Genomic DNA, 6,000 nt, shown 5'->3' with positions numbered 1-6,000 from the left:
GTGAACACTGATGCAAATTGATCATTCAGAATCTCACCCATTCTCTCAGGTTCGGCACACAGCCTTCCTTTGTTATCCTGTAGTGGACCAATCCTTTCTCTCGTTACCTTTGATCAACCCTTTATCTAGTTAACTGGAACAATCTGCACAATCACTAACCTACAATCCTACATTCTGCTTCCACTTTAATATTCTAATTTTCCAGGCAAATGAAACCACAGACACAACAAGTTCATTCAAAACCTGATCCACAGGCCGTGCTTTCCAATTCACCAGGACTCCCCTTCCAGTATGTTCCAGGTGGAGCACGTTCTTTGGGAACAGCTGCCCCTTCCCCAGGAGCTCTGCAAATGTCCCATGGATTTCAACACAATTCTCACGGTCACCAAACATTGAGTCACACAGTTATGTCTTTCACCTTGTTGTCCCTGTGACAATTAGCTCATGGTGGATTACGGTTTTACTTTTTCATTTCTTGCTCTTTGAACGTAAGCCAGAAACTATTCATGTTCTTTGCCGTCGCCAATTGGATTGAAGCTTTCAACGTTTTTCCCTCTCTTCCCTGTTATTGTTAATCGTATATGGGAACCTCAGTTTCACAGAAGATATCCACTGGTCTCTTACCTGGGTGACAGATTACACCTGCATCCTCACCATGACCACAGTTGTGGGTTCCCCAACCGGGGAAGGCGCAAGACCGGAGATGGGACTCTGTCCCCTCGCAGGAAACGTCATCCATCCAAATCTTGCCGGTACCTGGTCCAAACCGAGCACTACCATGCACTGACAGGGCGGGTCCACATTGCAGCTCCTTGCAGAGAACAGTGGCATCTGCCAAATCCCAGCCATCATCACAAACCATGCCCCAACTTCCATCGTGAAAGATTTCCACTCTTCCTGAGCAACGATCATCTGAATTGACCAATCTCACATCCGATCCTGAGAGAACAGAGTGGATCCATTACATCTACTCAGAATAAGATCGGGCCTTTCCAAATCATTCCTTTTTGATTACCCGTTGTTGTTTCCTGTTTCTGTGAGTGACATGGATACGTTTCATGCAGATGTATAGTGCAGAACACTATTGACTGGTTGTAATTTCCATCATTAATCGTTGCTCACTCGTTGGCAAGTTAGTCAATGTGTGCACACTTTATTTTTTCAACTGTATGTTATAATGAAGTACAGGTAAAACTGGCAGCACAATCCCAGTTTCTGTTCTTTCATTAGAGAGAGCGAATGATTGATGATGTGAGAAAGAGAGACCTTTTCTTTGATCTTAGCCTGTGTGAATGAAGTGAACCCACAATGGGTATGTGACTGTATGTCGGAGAACCAACATCCACCCAACCTTGCAAATTGACCCCAGTCAGGAATCAACACTGAGCTTTTATTTTCCTTTATGATTTATTTGTATTTTCCGAGTAAAGCTCCGTTTACTGTTTGAATCTCGAACTAATCTGACAGATACAGAGCAAAGCACTTTCTATACTGTCCCCATCAAACACTCCCAGGCCAGGACGCTGAGGGTGAGATACAGTGTAAACATCCCTCTCCACTTTCCTCATCTTACCCTCCCAGCCCAGGAAAGCATGCAGTTAGATAGTGTATCATGCTTTCTCTACACTGTCCTCATCAAAACCTCCCAGGACAGGCACAACATGGGTTTAGAAGGAGTGAAAAGAACATTTCCACTTTTAACTTAAGAGTGAAGCTGTCATGTCACAGAACCCCATCAAACACTCTGAAGTCATGCACAACATGAGATTCGATACAGAGGAATGCAACCTCAATTTGTATAAACTAAATTTAATGACTCCCATTAAACTCTCCCAGAACCGGGGCAGCATGGCGCTAAAGTTACCTTTACACAGTCCTCATCTACTATTTCCAGGATAGAGACAACTCAGACACGATAGTGTTATGCGTGCTCGACACTGACCCCATCAAACACTCCCAGGATAGGGACAGAACGTGGGCAGGGACAATCCCCAACAAAAGCCCCCAGGACTCGGGTAGATACAGAGAAATGATTTTTACATAATTCGCGACAAACGTTATTTCAGTTAAGTAGAAGGGCACGTCTTTTGTTTTTACTTTTGTGTAACTTCACTCTGATTTTTGATCCTTTTCGGGGACCTGTATTGTACAGAAGATGTCCATTCAGTTATACAGCTGGGTCTTACCTGGGTGACAGATTACACCTGCATCCTCACCATGACCACAGTTGTGGGTTCCCCAACCAGGGAAGGAGCAATACTGGAGATGGGACTCTGTCCCCTTGCAGGAATCATCATCCATCCAAATCTTGCCGGTACCTGGTCCAAACCGAGCACTACCATGCACTGACAGGGCGGGTCCACATTGCAGCTCCTTGCAGAGAACAGTGGCATCTGCCAAATCCCAGCCATCATCACAAACCGTGCCCCAACTTCCATCGTGAAAGATTTCCACTCTTCCAGAGCAACGATCGTCTGAATTGACCAATCTCACACCTGACCCTGAGAGAACAGAGTGGATCCATTACTTCAGTTGAGAACGGTGATATCCAAATCATTCTAACATTGATAGGCCATCATTGTTCATTTACTTTCCTGACACCAATACACACATGTTTTATGTAGATTTATAAGGGTCTGCAAATCTCTCCGAGAGCGATACAGGAAGTGACAGACTGACTGACAGACTGACTGAGTAACAGCTCTTCTCTCACTGGTCTCTCCTCTCCCTCTGACTCTGTCTCTGTCTCTCCCTCTCTGTGCATCTCTTGTTTATGGCGGTTAACAAGGTTCTGCATTGCTATTGGAGAGAGATAGAGACAGGGACAAAGAAATACATCAGACACACAGACAGAAAGACAGATGACCGGTGGTGGATTAACCAGATGCTCACGGGCCTCATTCAAAGTTTGAAAAGGCTGCATTCTCACTTTGACCTCTGCCTGTGCAGGAAGCAAACCCTCGCACTGGGTGCCCCTGTGCATCGGAGACCAGCTGTCCAGCCAACCTTGCTAACCCATCTCAGTCAAGAAGTGAACATCGAGACTTTGCCAGCTGATATTGTAGGCATCTGGACAGAGTCACTCAGTAGCATGGAGCAAGAAAGGCAAATAGAACGTTACTGTTTACCTTATAAATGTACTCTTTCACAGGAAACCTACTCTAATGTTGGAATTACATTGTAAATATCTACCTTGCAGAATTAGTCACGCTCTGGGACACGGGTTCCGAATATTCACGTCTTACAGAGCCAGCGGAAGCCTTACTCACGTGCGACAGTTACAGGGCGACTTTGAAATGAGGGTATCCAACGACCTGAAACCTGGGTTTTGTAGGATCATGTGTACTGGCCCTGGCTGCTGACAGTGATGTTCGGAATGGTGTAGGTGAAGGATTGCTGGCTGATGGTGCTGTTGATGATGGGAACTGTGTCCTTTAGCAACAGAAAGCGGCCTGTGGGGACACCGTCTGGAACTGTGCAGCTGATGTTGACTGATTCGCCGTCAGCTCTCACGGAGATGCTCGGCTCTGTTACAGGATCTGACGAATAAAACAAATCATCTCACTGAAATATCCAACATCGGAGCAGGAGTCGGCCATTCGGCCCTTCAAGTTGACCTCGCCCATTCAATAATATCGTGCTTCATCCTTCAACTCAGTCCACTACTCTTTAGCTTTCTCGCTGTAATCTGTAAAACATCTATCCGACTCTAACTGGAATAGCATGGGACATTTTGACCTCGTCCGCTTCCTGAAGCAGAGAATCGCACAGGCTCCCCACTCTCTGAGTGAAGACATTACACCTTTTCTCAATCCCACTCTGTCCTCTTTAGACTGTGATTCTGGACTCCGCCCGTGATTTGGAACATCTTTCCTGTGTTTATCCTTGTCTAGTTCTTTTAGAATTTTTTTTTAACTTTTTATGAGATCCCTCACCATTCTTCCAAACACCAGTGACCATAGTCCTAACCAATCCAGTCTCTCTTCATACGTCAGCCCTGCCATCCCAGAAAACAGTCTGGGAAACCTTTGTTGAACTATCTCTGTAACCAGAACATCCTCCTGCAGATAAGGAGACCCATGGTGCATACACAAAAGTCCAGGTGTGCTACCAAGATATCCCATCCTGGTCCTGAATCCTCTTCCTATGAAGGACAAGATTCCATTTGCTTTCTTCCTTCCCTGCTACACCGGCCACAATTACTGTTCGTGACTGGTGTAGAGGAACACCCAGGTTCATTTTTACCTCCCTGCTTTCTCCATCTAACACCGTTTGGATCCTAATCCACCTTCCTGACACTTTGCACTGCACTGGATACCCTCTCGCTTATCCACATTAAACTGCTTCTGCTGTATTTGCCACTCACTGCGCGTGTCCTAATCCCGCTGACTGTAGCAGTGTGATGGCACATTGCTGTCATGAGACTACATGACCCAACCATAAGGTGTATCTCCTTGAGCAAATCTAGTAGATCTATTCACAAGACTGGACAGGGTAACTCTCGGAACGGTATTCCGGATGGAGGGGGGAGTCCAGAACAAAGGGGTCACCCTTTCGAAAAGATGGAAACTGTCGAGCAAAGGAAGTAACTGTTGCAGTTTCTGAACAATACTTGCCTAAATAAAACACAGCTGAAAATGAATCATGTCTGAGCGTGGAGGTTCTCCCGCCAGAAAATATCATCAAAACACATTGGAACAATTCAGGAATTGGTTCATTTGACTAAACAGACACAAGTGGAAAGGGGTGGTGCTGGAAAGGCACAGCTGGTCACGCAGCATTCCAGGAGCAGGAAAGTCGATGTTTCGAGCAAAAGCCCTTCATTAGCATCTTCAATCCTGATGAAGACCTTATGCTCGAATCGTCGACTCTGAGGCTCCTCAGATGCTGCCTGACTCGCTGTGCTTTTCCAACACCACACTATTCGACTCTGATCGCTAGCATCTGCAGATCCGTCATCACTTTGTCCATAACTGACACAAGACACACTCACTTGTAACAACAATATTAACAGGTTGACTCAGAGAGGTGGGTGACCTTTGCTCTGCCACCTCAGGCCGATAGGAACATTGATAGCTCCCTTGGTCGCTGGTGGTGACGTTTTCAGTGACATATGTGAGGGCTCCTTGTCCGATGATGAGAGAATTCGAATCCTTCAACAACTCCAGATGTCCAGTCAAGTTGCTGTGTGGAACTGTGCAATTAATAGTGAGTGAATCTCCAGCCACGTAGAGTGCCAATGAAGGGCTGACAGAGATTGTCGGCTCCGTTGAAGGATCTAAAAATAGGAAAACCGGCAAAGGAGATTTCAGAAATCTGCAATTGTATTCTGTCTGATTAATGTGTGGGGTATTCTCGTTATTGCCAACTATAAAGGGCAGAGTGTCAATCATGTGATTGGAGACCGGTTTACCATTCTGTTTAATGTTACTGGAATTCAAATGGACTGAAACATGAGGAATGTAGAATGACAGAAATCTGCAATTGTATTATGTCCGATTATTGTGTGGGATGTTCTCGTTATTGACAACCAAATTAGATTTGAGTCCCGACAGTGTGGAGACAGGCCCTTCGGCCCAACAAGTCCACACTGACCCTCTGAAGAGCCAACCACACAGACCCATTCTCCTACATTTACCCCTGACTAATGCACCTAAAACTACGGGCAATTTAGCATGGTCAATTCACCTGACTTACACATCTTTGGATTCTGCCAGGAAACAGGAACACCAGGAGAAACTCACGCCGACACGGAGAGAATGTGCAAACTCCACACAGACAGGTGCCCGAGGCAGGAATTGAACTTGGGATCCTGACACCATGAGGCAGCAGTGCTAACCACTGAGCCACCGTGCCACCCAAACAGTCTGCCGCCCCAACAAAAACGGTGGAGTATCAATCATGTGCTTGGAGAGCCGTTTGCCATTCTGTTAAACGTCACTGTATTTCCTATCTCCTGAAACATGAGGAATGTTGAATGAAAGAAATTGGGAGCCAAAC

General features: G+C 45.9%; 1 long non-coding RNA gene across 1 annotated transcript; it reads right to left on the bottom strand.

Moving 5' to 3' along the window:
• Window positions 1-878: 878 nt before the first annotated feature.
• Window positions 879-3,426, bottom strand: LOC148142287 (uncharacterized). Its single transcript, XR_015752058.1, has 3 exons — window positions 3,270-3,426; window positions 2,187-2,501; window positions 879-939 (listed from the first exon to the last, which is right to left on the bottom strand). It is a non-coding gene; the product is annotated as an uncharacterized LOC148142287 (long non-coding RNA).
• Between the last annotated feature and the right edge of the window lie 2,574 nt (window positions 3,427-6,000).

Source organism: Chiloscyllium plagiosum, unplaced genomic scaffold (assembly GCF_037043375.1).
Source record: "Chiloscyllium plagiosum isolate Xiang-an unplaced genomic scaffold, Cpla_swu_hap1 HiC_scaffold_29, whole genome shotgun sequence".
In the NCBI taxonomy this organism is placed as follows: domain Eukaryota; kingdom Metazoa; phylum Chordata; class Chondrichthyes; order Orectolobiformes; family Hemiscylliidae; genus Chiloscyllium; species Chiloscyllium plagiosum.
Note: the sequence above shows the minus strand (reverse complement) of the source record. Positions and strands in the feature narration are given on the sequence as shown.